The 16,328-nt window shown below is 44.0% G+C and overlaps 1 protein-coding gene across 1 annotated transcript in view; it reads right to left on the bottom strand.

The window, feature by feature from the left end:
* Window positions 1-16,328, bottom strand: part of CDYL (chromodomain Y like) — a 585,270-nt gene that overhangs the window by 58,680 nt on the left and 510,262 nt on the right. The window lies entirely within an intron of this gene.

The following is a 16,328-nucleotide window of genomic DNA, read 5'->3' as shown; positions in this document are numbered from 1 at the left end:
AAGATAGGAAAACAGCACCTGTAGGTTGATGCGATCGAATAAGATGCTCGGCAATTGGGACTTCAAGCCGAGAGCATTAATGAAATTGAAACAATCTAAAAAACTGGGTCAAATCGCACCAGGGTGTTATGTATCAAAGGGAGGGGGAGGCCATGCTGTCTACCTTGAAAGATGGTAATTCCAGAAACCTTTGGCTTTTAATTAATGGCCTCGAGGTGAATCAAATATCTGCTCAAACTAATCCCATTTCTGAAGCAGGTTGGTATGGACATTTCTTGGACCTATATTGGCCGGAGGGAGGCACTACGGATGACTTGGTGGGCCGGAGATCTAACATATGGGACCTGAAATGTTCCATTGAAGATCTTGCAAGCCTAATTATCAAGGCCAACTCTTCCAGAGCTGCACGCATCCATGCATAACCGCATAACCAAATTACGAATGTAAATCAAAATGAATAGGGACCTATGGTCCAACGTTTTATGGATCCCATTTAATGATATTGTGAAAACTAGGCCTTTCCCCGTTTCTTGGAAAACATCATACATGGTCACTATTTATAAGAAGGGCGACAAGTTAACCCCTCTGAATTACCAACCTGTTCCTCTGCTAGATGAAGACTCTAAAATGTTTGCCTCGTTGGTGCTAAAACACATTGAAGACTGGAGTGCCTGTAATAACAGTCTATCTGTTCAGCAGATGGGTTTTAGGAAACAAATGGGCACCGACTGTGGTGGTCTCTTGATCAGTTCTTAGCCACATCTAGCATGGAAGAATAAATCTCCTGCAATTTATGTTGCTTCAATGGATTTATCACGTGCATTCGATTTAGTAGACAGGAATACCCTATGGTACAAATTGAACAAACATGGTCTACCTCATGGACTACTTTCCATACTGATACATCTACATGAGGGGGTCGAAAAATCAGTTAAAGCTAAATAATGATGGGCTAGTAACTAAATCTTTCTCCACTTGCAGTGGCCTACGTGAAGGATGTATACTTGCGCCCTGTCGGTTTAATTTACAGGTTGCAGATATCGGCAGGGCACTAGCTATTGCTTCAAACATTTTGGGTGATTTTTGCGAATGATTTTATACTGATGGACCATAAACCAATCGGTCTACAAAGATTAATAGTTGCCTTAAATCAGTATATAATTGAAAATCAAGACAGTCTTTCCAAGGCTGAGCAGGTGAACAAATCTGAATGGTTTTACGTGGTTCCTTAATAAAACAAAATTGATGGTGAAATAGAGTATGACCTATCTGGGGATCCCAATTATTTCATCTACCAAGAACTATCTTTTCAGGAATTATCTGAAAGAAAAAGTGCATAACCAAATTGCTCAAATTAAGAAGATGGATATGAAATATGGCAAATTTTCCATCTTGCCTGTTCTAAATTTTTATTGAGCGAAGGTTATTCCTTGCTTATTTTATGGGCTGGAGTTTTTCCCTGCATGGCTTGTGTTGGAGCTCTGAATAAATATTGTATTGTTTACCCAAATGTGTGATATTTTCAGCAATTCGATCAGAATTAGGGCTACAGTCCCTTCAGAACCTGGTAGAATGGAAGAGACTGAGCTTGTATAGAAAAACTGTACGTTAGCCCTGAAGGGGCTTATATAAGTTAAGGCATTAGGGAAGGAGTTATGCAGGAGGTTTTTGTATTCAAATTTAATATTAAAGTAAAAAAAGATGATCCAAAATAATGATTGGGCCTGTACTAACGATGCTGCTTTAAGCTCACAGTTATATTCACAGATCATCTTGCCTCAAAAAACTTTGGGTCGTGTGGAACCTTATTTGAAACGCTTCCCGAATAAGAAGACTCGCAACTACTTTATGCATTTTAGATTGAATGTTTTGCCTACTAGGGAGATTTTGTTTATAAAGAGGGTGTATGCGAGATGTTCAGTTTTTGCAATGTTGTAGATTCCAACGAAACACAACCACATTTGTTGCTCTTTTCTCCTGCCCTTCGAATGCAGCAGACTGACTATTTTAATAGATTTGTTTCCAATCCTAATTGGGTGCTTTTTGATCATCTGTTGTGGGATATTATTCATAATAAATCAGTGCCTATAAACATGGCGTGTTAAGATTTGTATCTGTTGTATGTAAACTATTTTAGGTGAATGCTTTATTTGCTTTTATGCCTTAAGAGTCTTAGGACTTTTAGAAAAACTCATTAACTTAATTCATCTATGAACTTGGGTCTTAATATTTCCTTTATCACCAATTCTGTTCTTATTAGGCTATTTTAATTGAGATCGCCATATATGAAATACTGATTTTTAACTAATTTTGCTTGTTTGGGTGAATTTTATATGTAAAGTCAATTTTGGGGTAATTAAAATTGTGTTTTTAACAAATTTGGATATATTTGTAATTTTGTTTTGCAAAGCATTGTTGGTTTTTCTTTCCTATTTTGTTTTTTCATACGTTCATTTTCTAAAGGTTTAAAAAAAAAAAAACAAATTAAATAAATAATTAAATAAGCTTGAACATACTTTACCCTGCACTAGTGATGTGGTCTTCTTTTCTCTGCCTAACCATGCATTAAGAGTCAGTTGTTCCGCTAGCAGCCGCGGAAAAAAGTGGGAGAGGGTGGGGAAACTAAAAATGTTCAGGCCTTTCTAGCCCAATGCAAGTTGCATTTCATGCATCATCCATAATGTTCATCAATTCACACTGCAAAAGTGACCTTTATTCTTTCATGAATATTAGAGATGTTGATTTCAAATTAACAGATTCAGGCATCAACAGAAACAAACGTTTGGATCCCTCCTTTGCAATACTTTGTTATTATTAATTCAAGATTTTCTGACCAATAAATAATTCCTCGCCAGGTGTTTCACTGCTCTTCTTGGCAGGTTCATCGGGAGATTAACAAGAGTAAAATTTTTAGCACTTGTATTCTTTGGAGTATAATAAAACAAACAAGAAAAACAAAAGATAACATTTTAATCAATAATTTTAATTGATTTCATATCATCTCTCACCAATGTTTTCAAATTCTTTTGTTGTAAGTAGCTGGACACCAAGGGCCTCATTACACGAACGGCGGTAACCATGGCGCTATTAGCGCCATGGGCGCCACTGGTATTTTACCAAGTCCACCATGGTGAATGGCGGAATTACCGCCCTATTCCAAGGTTTGTGGGGGCGGTAATTCCCCATTCACCATGGCTCTTCCCCATTCCCATTTTTGCCCCCATAGGGCTCAATGGGAATGGGAAGGTGGTAATTACGGTACCTAGGTCCCTTTGCGGGTCCCGTCTTTAACGGCAGGTAAAACCAGCTGTTAAGGTAGGGTCCCACAAAGGGACCTCGTAGTAAGGTGGTAAGGGTTTACCGGCACTGGTACCCTTACTGGTACCGGTAAACCCTTACCGCCATCCGTGTAATGAGGCCCCAAGTGTTTGTAGGGGGAAGCCCATGCATGGTACTCATCACATTAAGAGATACGTTAATTGCTAGTGGATCGTTTAAGCTCATTTCAAATAGTGCATATTCTTCAAATTCAATGTCCGTTCATGGGAGAAGAATTTTGAATTTTATGTCAATATCAATACTGCGTATTAAGCATTTACTCACGGATGAGAGAGTGACATTTCTGAAGAGGTGAAACTGTTGTGGAGGTCCTTACCTATTATATTGTTCTCACTTTTTTGCATTTTGTGTACTTGTGCAGAACAAAGATTTGTTTGCATTGGGTATATACCTATACATGCTGTGTCTGAAAATCTCTAAATAGAGAATAACAGAGGGTTTAACTAAATGTAAACTTTACAGTTTCCCAAAATCCTTGAAGTATAGCGCCTTGGCAGCAGAGTAATGCGTGGGAATAAATGTCCATACTATTATGTATATATGCAGAAATAAAGTACTCCAGCATGGAAATTGTCATATTTCGTATTCATTTATGCTTTACAAATCGCATGTAGTTAAAGTAGTCATTCAAATGGCAGCCATCTCATGAAATTAGATGACCTGATTGTATTCATTATTATGCAGCTCTGATGTTGACCCAACACATTTCAAATAGGTTTTCTTCTTATATATAGAGAATATTTGGTATGCTAGTCATATATTTTTAAGTCTTATTTAGACAGTGTTTCGTCAGAGACATAGAAAATCAATTCTGTGTCAGATTCTGTTGAGCAAATATCCCACGGATTGGTATGCCAACTAAATGGCCACCTTTCCTGATAAATAATCTAAATGGTGTGTGAGGTTTAAGTTACTTACCTGTAACTATTTTTTTCCACCATGGGGCTGGCATGGATTCACATGTTCATGAATAACGAATACATAGCAGTGCAACATTACAGAACCACGAGTGGTGGCAAGGCTCAACAGAAGCAATTACACTTACCGCTGGAACTGACTGACCCTCAAGCAAACAGATTGCATAGCACTGCTTGGCTGACTCTGAACCCCTCCCTAGAATCCCTGTCGATAGTAGAATTTCCTGAAGGTGTGTGTGGACCTCCATGTAGCAGCCCTGCAGATGTGGAGCAGGGGCACACGAGACAGAATGCTGTCGTCACAGCGACCGCTCTGGTGGATTGGGCTCTCGGATGGCCGGGCAGCGGTCGGTTAGACAACCAATGACAGTGCGTGATACAGCCGAAGAGCCATCTTGCAATGGACGTCTTGGAAAATCCTGTAATGAGATGCTGGACCATGGAGATGCCTGAACAGAACTCTTGTCTTTATTTTTTTTTTAAATGTAATAAAGGAAAAGAAAACAAATCTTCAGAAAAAGTTCCTTCTTTTCTCAGGATAGGTAAAAAGGAATAATTAAACAGCCAAGGTACTCAAAGTCACTTCTGGTAACTTCTAGAATAAGGGTGAAAACTCTGGCTCTTTTTACTCCTAATCCTCGTAAACCCTGCAGTGTTCGGGTGTTTTCCCCTCCGATTCCTGTCAATTCTGAAAAGGCACGGAAAAGAACACATTAGTCCTTTGTTGTTTTCTGCCTTAAATATGGGCTGGTGGCTGATTACCCAATCAGGTTCAAGCATACATTGAAGGTTACATAAACCACCCCAAGCCCTGCTCCCCCCCTTTTTTTTTTTTTTTTTTTTTTTTTAACAGCACCCAGACCTGTACCTGATGCATCAGTCTGCAGTTCGCAGCTGCAGTAAAGCACCCAAGGGTGCAATTTTTTGTCAAAATGGCCCGGTCTTTTTTCGCCATTTTGTGGAAAGGTCCTTCTCGAGATTTACTCTGCGTGCCAAACCACGTTTGGCCCCTTTGTTCATTTTGCCTTTGGCAGGATTCACGAGTGAAGCCCGCCTCTGGCTCCAGGGTGTCTATGGTAGGCAGGAGGTGAGGGAGGTGCCCGACACTCCCTGTGCTTAGTCTCCTAGGAGACCCAAATGCACTCTGTGATGATTGGCCGGCTGACTGTCTGGCAAGGACAGCCACCCTGTTGGGTGACTGACAGCTAGGCTGCAATGAAAGGGAGAGAACTGTATAAAAGGCGAGTCGTTTAACTTGGAAGGCAGAGTCGACCACTGGACGAAGGAACCAAAGAAGAACTTTAAGAGGAGACCTGCTGCAACTTCTGGACCGTTGGTTTGCCCGTCGAAGCCCTGCTGCTGTGCTGACACCGACAGAGAAGCCCCTGCAAGGACGACTTCTCCCCTTGAGTTGGTGGGACAAATCAGCTCCAAAGTAAGCCACCTGGACATCCATCTCAGAGCCGGTTGCATTTCCACAGAGTTGCTGCTGGAAACTGTAGAGCCAGGGAGAGGAACACCAGTTTGTGTGCATTGCTTTTAAGTTGGCCAAGAGCTCCAGGAAGATCCTCCGGACTCCCAGGAAGCAGGACTGACCGAGCCTGAGCCCCCTCAATAGAGTGCGGGACCCCAAAAAGCAAGGAAAGTCCATCTTGACAACCACAAAACTGCAGTGTTGCTATTTGCTTTAGAAGCGAGGAGCTGAAACACTCAACAGCCACTGAAAATGAAGTTTGCTGGTTGCAGGTTTTGACCGTCCATACCATATACATTTGGGATGAGAGATGAACCCACCGTAGATGCATATCATTACATAGAATCCATCAACTTAATCCCAGGAGATGGTGAGCATTTCTATGGCTATTTTATCTACACAGTGTTTGCCAACCATAAATGGATGCAAAAGAAGCCTTCCTTTTCCATGCCGCAGTACTTCTTAAATGAGGCTCTCTTACAGATCAACTCACATTTGAGGATGGTTGCCACCAATGTTACTCTGCTTTCGAGATGCGAGTTTCAGCACTTGGATTTGGGAAAAATATCAAACCCAGAATTAGTTTAACCCTGTGTTGTTCTTTATTTACAGACTTTCAGAAACATCATGTATACATAACCAAGAAACATTAAAAGATGTGCTCTGCATGAGGATACACAATGGTAAAAACCATAATATGTTGAGACCTCCACAAAACTATCTCCTAATGAGAAATGTCACTCAGTGCTCTATGAATCCAGTATAGATTCTGACATACAATTCAACATTGTTGCTCTTGTAAACCCATTTGATGTGTTTGAGACATAGATACTATGTGATACGAGTTAAATATCTGCAGGAGACGGACGGATTCATTGTTTGTGTGACAAGAACCATGGGGTCTTCATCCCTGCTCCCCCCACAACCTTTGATGTGACCACACATTTTTCCATCTCCTTTCTTTTGAATATTTTTGGCATGGATTGTAATGAACTCTAAGGGACCTTAAGGTGTCCTTCAACATATATATAATTTGTCACAATGAGATTACCCTAAGCAATACGAACTAAGGATCCTACTACAGCCCGGAAAATATAATTCCTCCCAGGGGTCCAGCATCCTGCCAACATCCCAATCAATCACTAGGACATATAGTGCCCAGCACGCTCCATTGGATCGAGGGTCATCAAACCGTGGGAATCCACTAGTGCCAGAAACAACTCCTTTCCTTCCAGGAATCATGCACCAAATAGATCCCTCTTCAGTGCCTGTATTATAGCAGCCAGATCACTTCTGTATGAGTCTCAGGCAGTACGGGGATATAGCACCCAGCACTTGCTTCACACCTGTTTTTCATACACTGTCTCCAGGACCTGGTGCATTATCCTTTGCACCTCACTGCGTATCCAGGCATATAGCACCCAGCTCACTATGTCAGATCTCACAGTGTCATCACGTTTAAAGTGCTCTAGGTCACTCGGCATCTGGCAGGAATATAATAGTCAAGATGCCAATTAGCTCTTACTGCACCATCAGGGATGTAGCGCCTTAGGCCACTCGTCATTTGGCACCATGGTATCCAATGGTATGGTGCTCACCTCACTATTTAGTGGAGGCTGCTCTTGAGGCTCTGCAGCTTACTCAGACTTCTGACCCTCTCACTGCATTTAATGTTGCATTCCATGCACATGACCGCAGCTTCACTGCTGCATGTTCGCCTCGCTCATCACAATAGTTTTGAGCCATCGCTGGCAAGTTGCACAATGTCATGCTTGACACCTTGAGTCACACCTAGCTTTTTAACTTGCATGCTGGGTACTTGTGCGCTGATACGTATTAATGGAAAAAAAATCAAATTACAAGTCCAAGCAACGGGAAAGCCAAGAATACCTTCAGGGTACTTCCTCTTCTTTTGGGTCAACAAAACCGGTCTCCGTGTTTACCAGGAAACATGCAGGGAGTCTATTCTGATGTTTTTTGCGAACCGCGTTACCAACAGGTAGCCAGTCTCAACGGGCTCTAAGCTGGGAACTCTGGTGGTCAGGTAAATTGGGGATGACGTGTGTAAAAATGTAGAAGTGGAGAGCTTCCCAACGCAGCTTTTTGGAGACATATGGAAGACGGTCCAGCTTCCAAAACTTACAGTAGGAGTGTAAATACTTTTGTACAGGATCCTTCGCAGTTCGCAGTTCATTTACAGCAGCCATAAATGAAGACAGTGAGGCGGACTTCTTCACACATGCACATGGATACACAATTTGGCCACTTTAGGAGAAATACTAAATACATAAAAGATGATCATGACAGCCTAAGTGTGTGAAACAGTAAAAACTTTATTTCATGTTTTTCATACTATTTTTGTCAAGCTCATCAGAACAAAAATAGCAAATAATTACAGTTGTTAACCCCCTGACAAAGCTTTCAGCAGAAATAATTACCTTTGCAAAGATTTCAATCACAAATAAAAGAAATCAACTACTGCAATTCAGAGACCACACACTATTTTTGAGGATGCTTAAAATAAACACTGCCCCGTTGATTTCACATTTGAATAAAACCTTGGCAAGGAGAACGCTATTGATTGCCATTCAGGTCCATGTATGAAAAAAAGAAGCATAACCCATGCAACACAGACAACCAATACACATGAAATAGGCTCACTCAAATGAATAACACATTATATAATATCTCACAGTTTTCCAGTAGCTGTAAGCAGGGTTCAAGTGGACTGACGAGGCAGCAATGTTCGACCATGGTTTGAGAGAAACCTTAAGGGATTCCTTGCCCCAGGTGTTAGGGAAACCTACATATTTTAGCCCTTGCTGATTTGATGTTACAGTTAGACCAACAATCAAAAGATAAGAGAAGTCTTCTAGACCAAACCTAAAAGCAAAGCAAAGACAAACCTGTTGAAATGTATATCAGAAGTATATGAACTGCAGAAAAGCAGTGTGGTAAAGAGAATCTACCTTTATATTGTTGTCAATCTGGTCATTACCTTCGGAAATACCCCCACTTGGTGCCAGTCTATACATTACGTACTAAAGCAAAAGAGAAAACAGTTTCAGTACAGTGGGTTTCACTATAACCAAGAACTCTCTGGGGCAAAGGTATGCTGTTCAAAAGAAACTGTACAACAATTAACACTTCAATGAGTAAAAGGACAATTCAGAAAGACACTGGATGAAACGTATGCACTGCTTGAATATGGCAAACAGGAAACAGGATGCTCGAGTTCCCAATGCCGGTGATGGAGCTGCTGCTAGGTGGTGTATTCTTCCATCCTGCACAAACTTGGCCAGAAAGTAGCAACACCTTGCAAAAGCAGACAGGCAGGGGATCCAAAGAAGGCAGGCCAGGAAAAGGGAAAAGAGCCTCAGTGTTGATATAACCTTGCCCTCTTGTTAGTTCACTGAAGGGCAGGGTCTTCAGTTCTGTAACAAAGTGCTGTAGTGAAAGCAGGTGAAAGCCGTGGATGGTGCAGAAGCTGCATTTGGTTTAGGCAGCTGCCAAGGGGATGCAGCTAATTTGTGTCTGCTCCTGTTTTACAACCCCAACAGCTAATACTATGGGGGTCCCCTTACTGCTACAGGCATTGGAAACTGCCCCACCTTACTACTTTACGAGGCAAGGCTGCTTGGACAGCGCCCCACTGAGGAGACTTGTGCGGGAAGAACCTTAAAAAAAACAGTACTGGATGATTGTGGCAAGACAGGGAACTGGGCTCAGTTAACCCTATCAAGGTAATACACCACTGCTCTCCTAACATCCAGTGTATGGGGGCTTCTTTCAGCCAAGTTATTGTGATGTTAAAGTTGGAAGTTCAATGGACTGGTTTACATGGAACTTGGAAATGAATTTAGGTGCAAAGCGTGGGTGTGTGCGCAAAACCAATGTGTCCTTATGAATAGTAACAAATGGGTCTTGAAACGAGAGAGCCTGCAGTTTATTCATTCTCCTAATAGAAGTAATTGCCACCAAAAAAGCAGTCTTGTAGGTGAGAGTCTTAAGGCTAGCTTTGTTAATTGGCTCAAAAGGAGGACCCATAAGTTTAGTAAGAATGACATTTAAGTCTCATCCGGGAGTTGGATTAGAAATAGGAGGGTGAAGTATTTTTACCCCTTCCATGAAAGCCTTGATTACAAGGACTTTCCACCAGGAAATCTTGCTTTGAAAGGTGGTGTAAGCAGAAACGGCAGCAAGGTGGATCTTCAGTGAGTTAAAAACTAGTCCAGAGTCTAAGACGTAAGTGAAGGATTGTGCATGTGGGTGAACAATCAATTGGGTTGTTGTTACAAGTACTACACCAAATGACAAAGCGCTGCCACTTACTGGAATAACAGTGTCTGGTATAAGGTTTCTGTGCCTCCCTAGGAATGTCCATGCACCTCTGTGGCAGCTGGAGATGCCCGAAACCTATTACCTCAGGAGCCATGCTGCCAAGTTGAGAGTTTGAGGGCATGGATGTAGAGTTATCCCCTGATCTTGGGACAGCATGTTGTAGGGGCATGGCAGCTTCACCAGAGGGCAAAGGGACATTCTCTTGAGATATGAGCACGTCAGCAGATGAGCCCACATTGGTGCAATCATGATTAGTGTAAAATGTGCCTGGTGCATCTTGTGAATTATCCGGTTCTGTAGAGGAACTGGGGGAAAAGGCGTATACAAATCTCCCTGACCATGTCATCCAGAGACCATTTCCCTTGGACATACTTTGGGGATACCTGGATTCGTAGTCTGGGCAAAGAGGTCGATGTCTGGAACCCCACATTCTGCAAAGACGTTGTGCAAAATGTGTTTGTACAAGCGCCATTCGTGTTCTATGGGTAGCTGCACATTTCTGCTCAGCACGTCTGCCAGAAGATTGTGTTGCCCTAGAACTTGTAGCGAAAGGAGTAACATATTGTGCTCGAGTGCCCATTTCCAAATGCTCCAAGACCGTTTGGAAAGCACTGGGGAGTGAGTGCCTCCCTATTCGTTCAAGTAATATATGGCCGTGGTGCGGTCTGTAAGCACTAGAATGGTCTTCCATTGCAGTTGTGTCTGAAAGGATTTCAGGGCTTTGAATACAGCAGGTAGCTGCAACAGGTTGATATGTTTGTTTGCTACTGATTGTGACCACATGCTGTGCGCTGTTTAGTGAAGAAGGTGAGCTCTCCACCCGGACAGGGATGTGTCTGTTGTGCGAGTGGCTTCCACTGCGGGGGTGGTGTAGGATTTGCCTTTCAGAAAGTTGTCCTGCAACCACCACTGCATGAGGGCTTTTGAAACAACCCCTAGGATCATCCAACTGATCGCTTACCTGACACCATTGGCTCGAGAGCCACTCCTGCATAGGATGCATGTGCAGACGGTTGTGTGGAAACAGGAAAATGCAGGGTGTTGTATCGTTATCTGATGGCTGGCTACATACTGAGGAATCTGGAACAATATGTTTTGGACCCTCTCACTGGAGGGGACGACAAGCCCATCTACTGTCTGAATTAGTGACCCCAGAAATGGTTTCACTTGGCTGGGAAAAACACTTTTGGGTGTTCTCCAGACATGCTTGATGCGTGTCTCAAGTTATGAGCCAGTCTAGATAAAGGTACACTGGAACTGACCGTTTGCGTAGGTGAGCTGCCACCACTGCCTTGTTAAAAACCCTTGAGGCTGAGGCAATGCCGAAGGGGAGTACTTTGAATTGATAGTGAGTGTTCTCCATCTTGAACCTTGGGTACTTCCTGTGTGCTGGCAACACTGAAATATGAAAGTATGCATCTTTCATATCCAAGGTGGTCATGTAACCCTTGTGCTTCAGCAATGGAATTACCTCCTGAAAAGTAACTTTTGAGGATTGACATACTGGTTTGCAGAGCGCAGGTCTAATACAGGGTGCATGGTTAGATCCTTTTCGGGTACAAGGAAGTACATTTAATAATTACCCTTATATAACTGATCTGGGTAGAGTTCAATCGCTCCATATTGCGGCAGGGCTTCCACTACTTCTTGAAGGAAGATGAGATGGCTTGGAGACAGCCGTCTGTTCTTTGGTGGGTGGTATTGGGGTGTTTGAAGAAACTCTATGCAATAACCGTCCCCTACAGTCTTGAGCAACCACTGGTCTGAAGTGATCCCTCCAAATCGAAGAGCAATTGGCAGGGGAGCCTCTGACTGCTGCGTTTCAACCCCTTCCTTTGCTAAGCCAAAATCCCTGCTGTAGAGGGGTTTGATAAGCGTTGGTCGTTCCTTGGCCAGGGTGATCCGCTTGAACCATAGGAACCCTGAGCGGGGCGGGAAAAGGACTGCCCATGAAATGAGCTGTGGGTATTAAATACCCCGCATTGTACATATGGCCTGCTAGAGATTTGGTTGAGAGATTTCAATGTCTCGTGCTCTTTCTTTGCAGTCTCAAGTGAGTCATTCACTGCTCTGCAAAAGAGGGCAGACTTCTCAATGGGTTTATTGATGAGACAGGCCGCTGCCTCAGGCTTAAACCCAGAGTTCTTAAGCCACGCATGGCGTTTGAGAAGAGTTCCCTTTGGCAACCCCTGCCCACCGTCTCCGCTGCATCAAGTGTGTTTTTTATGTTACCCAACGTTATTCTTACACAATCACAAGTAGTTCTATTTGGTTCAGGAACATTTTGGAGGCCCTCCTGTACTAGGCCCCATTGGACGTCACTGTAACTGGCAAGCAGAGTGGTATTGTTTGCAATGTGGGTACTGTAGGCCGCAGAAGTAGTAATGCGCTTGTCCAAGGTGTAGTAGAGTTTTACAGTCCTTATCCGGGGGAAGACTCAGATGAAGCCATCTGCACGTTTTCTAGTCATGCTGTCCACCAGGGTGTCCAGGATGGAGTGTTCCAGAATATAAAGTGGATCAGAGGGCGTGGGTCAAAACATCTTTTCAATGCGCGTATTCACTGCCCGAGTAAGGAATGGGCGTATGTTTCTTAATGGAGCTCAGAATTTGGATAGCCAGACTGAATGGAACGTTTTCTTTGAGGATATCTTCCACAAAGTCTGGCACTGCCTCCTGAGTGACAATTTTTAAATGGTCCGCTGCTTTTCGAAGGATATTATTGCAAAAGAAGGTGGTCATCAATAGGGAAAGTCTCCCTGGGATGGAAAGTGGAGGGGCATCCAAAATGATATTATCCGGCTCATGAACAGGAGAACCCCATGGTGGGCCATTTCCCCATGTCATCTGTAGTAAGCCAAGCATCTGGATCATGAGAAATAAGGTCTTGGGAGCCATCACCACAATCTGGAATATAGAAGACGTCATCACCCTGATCATCCTACAAAATGTCTTCAGAGGGATCATGAATCTTCAGTTCAGGAGAAGCAGGGTGAAACCCAGGGCACTGAAGCCTAAGAGACTTGCAGGGCCCTAGGACCCTCCTCAAAGGAATGGGGCCTTTTAAGAATGTATCTGAAAAACCAGTACATTCAGATACCTTGTCCATACACCGTCAAAACCTTTCCCTAGTCCACGAAGTAGTGGCTGGGGTTTCTGAAGGTGGAAAAGCTAACTCAGCCTGAGCTGGGGCTTTGGGCCCCTGTAGGGACTGTGACTATGGAGAGGAAGCCTGTTTATAACCTGAGGGCAGAGAAGAGGGCATGTGGGGACCAGAACCATGTGAAAAGGCCTTAGAAAGTTTTAGGGTGAGTTTTGCCTAAAGCAGTGCATTTCTGCACATCTTTGGACACATCAGAAACAGGCATCAAAACTTTAGGGGAGGCACCCGGGGAAGCAGCAGACTTGGTACCATGCGCCAATCATGACAGCGGAGACGCAGCAGGCCCTGAACCTTCATCAGGCCCAATGAAACTGTCAACGGGCCTATGGGTTCCGGAGGGTTTTTCGACGATCCTGTTGAAAATGGCAGAGGGGTTGTGCATTCAGCCTTGGTGTGAGAATGTGTACCCTTGTCACCATGGGTTGGTCTCCTTGTAGCAGTGCGTTCAGCATGCCTAGAGGGGATGGGGACGGGCACGTGGGAGCCAGCTGACTCCACAACAATGTATTATGCCTCTAAACTGGAGCCGTGGCTGCTAGAGGAATCCTGGTCCGAGATGAGGGAAACGGTGGGTGAATGGGACTTAGCCTGCAATTATGCAAGCCCACCGCTTCTTGCACCTTTCTTTAAGCGTCTGGGGCTTAAAGTGTCGACAGGCTTTGCAACGTTGTTCTTGTGGTCAAAAGGTAAACAGTTATTACACTCCCTGTCAGAGTCCTTCCACAGAAACTTCCTGTCATAAGAAGGGCAACATTTAAAGGGAGCTCTCTCCAACGTAAAGTGGAAAAAGAGAAGTCAGACAAGTGAAGGAAGAGGAGGGGAAAGTAAAGGAAAGGCATTCACTAAAGAGAAATGCCGAGAATAAGGGTCCTCACTCTCCCTACTGTAAGGACTAAACCTGAAGGTAAAGGCCGGCGGCAGCCGTCAAAAAAATCAATCGAAGGTTCACAGAACGGCAAATGGGAACAGTGGTTGAAAAATCTGTTGAAGGATGCATCGAAGACATGTGGAACAGCAATAAATCTCATTAACACAAACTCCACATGAAAGCGACCGACCAGAATGGCATAAAAAACTATTTGGGGGCCCTGGCTGCATGAGGGATCATGGGTACTCTACACAACATGATAGAGAGTAGTGTTGCAAGCCCGCCCAGGTCGACATCCCTTTTCTATATTTGAAAACAAGATGCAATGCTCTGCGATTACCGCTAGATGTCGGACTACATGCACTGCATGTGATTCTAAGCAGATTCACAAGCATCAGAAAAAGTGTTACACAAGATATGCATGCTGTGGATATGCAATTAAAACCAGCTTGCGGTTCAAGAGATGACTATCGCCACAGCTAGTAGTACCTCCATATGAGAGGAGCACATACAGAAATTAAGACAAAAATAAAAACGCTCAACTTTTTTATCCCCAGAGGTGCTTTATACCACTCCTTCCACTTCAGTCTGTAGCTCACACTGGCATCATTGCAAGATTAGGATTAGTAAATAAGGAGATAATTCAATATGTCCTTACACAATGAAAATCTTAATGCACAATGTTCAGGCCTGAGGGCCTGGCATGAGAGGGTTTGGAATTGCTCACTGAAATCCACAAAGAAATCCACAAAAGCATGGAGGAAAACTCCAATAAGATTCTGGTGTTACATAAAAGGGATTCAGTGGCAGAACACAGGGCGTCGGAGATGGAGGACACACTCTGCGAGCAGTCCTATGAGGTGGACGAGTGTTCCAATCGACTTGGGGCATTGGAGACCCGTTGCAATGCCCTAGAGGACAAAAAGGAGGATGGAAAGAATTGCTCCAGTAGAAATAACATTTAGATTCGGGGCATCTCTTCAACAGTGCGCAATGATAAACTGCCTACCTTCGTGGCGGACCTCTTACGATAAATCCTTCAACTGCCTTAGATCTAACTGGACAGGACACACTGCGTCAGGACCAGGGCTAGCCTGCCCCAGGACAGACCTGTGATGTGCTGTCCCGGGTTCACTTCTTCAAATAAAAAGAGCGTATAAGTGGCGTGGCCAGACCCTCATCAAACATCTCTTTTCGCAATACGTCATTCACTCTGTACCAGGATTTGGCATTGACGACCTTAGAGAAGGTGATGGCACTGCAGCCATTGACTGAATGGCTGCGCACCTAGGAAGTGTCTTATAGATGGGGTTTTCCAACTGTGCTCCACTTTTCTTAGAGCTGGTGGTACGAACTCTAAGGATGCGCAGAGCCTGCTGAACTCGGATAGGTCAGGAGGGAGATCTGGAGGGTGAGCACGAGCTTGAATCGTGGCCTAGACCCCTCGCAAAAATTGCAGAAAGTGTGAAGAGGGAGGAGGGTAAAAAGTCTGGTCAGAAAGGCCAAAACAGGCCAGAGCTTAACATGGAGGATTGTGGGTGGTGTGAAAGTCTGTTTGGTTACTGAGTCACTTGTGTTGTGCGAGGGGACTAAGTTTGTGGTCCCGACAATGGGGCGATGGGTGAGGAGGGTGTGCCGAGAGAGGCAGTTTAAGGGTGAAGTGTTATTTGTTGCCTTCCAAGTTGGGTTCCCAAGTGTTTTCCAGATGTATGGAATTTGCTCATGTTTGAGCATGGTTTGTGGTTGGTTTGAAGGGGGGGGGGAGGGGAGAGGGTGGCGGTTTGGTTTAAAAATGGTTGCTGTGGGATGGGCATTTAGTTTATGGCACTGTAGTGCAGGTGATTCGAGGGGGTCACTGCTGGTTAACAGCCTAATATCCATGTTGGCCAACATTGCGGGTGAAAGGGAAGGTGAGGATCTGGTGTCGATGGGCACATGGAATGTACAGGGATTGACCCCCCCAGTTTAAAGGAAATCTGTGCTAAGTATATGTCATTTTCTGTGGTATTCTTACAAGAGACTCATTTACTTGAGCGGTATGAGAATCGAATGAAGACTAAAGCATTTCCACAAAGGTGTTTTGCTTCTGGGGGTGGAGAAGCAGGGTTGGCTTTGTTGGTGGGAGATCAGATCCCGATCTCTAAACTTAAGGTTCTTCGTGACCCGCAGGGGCGCCCATCTCTGTTTCAAATGCCGGTTGTGGGAGTGTTGGTTTACACTAGTTTCC

The sequence above is a fragment of the Ambystoma mexicanum genome, chromosome 5p, assembly GCF_040938575.1.
Source record: "Ambystoma mexicanum isolate Mex_15411 chromosome 5p, UKY_AmexF1_1, whole genome shotgun sequence".
NCBI lineage: Eukaryota > Metazoa > Chordata > Amphibia > Caudata > Ambystomatidae > Ambystoma > Ambystoma mexicanum.
This window is presented reverse-complemented; position numbering and strand designations above follow the sequence as displayed.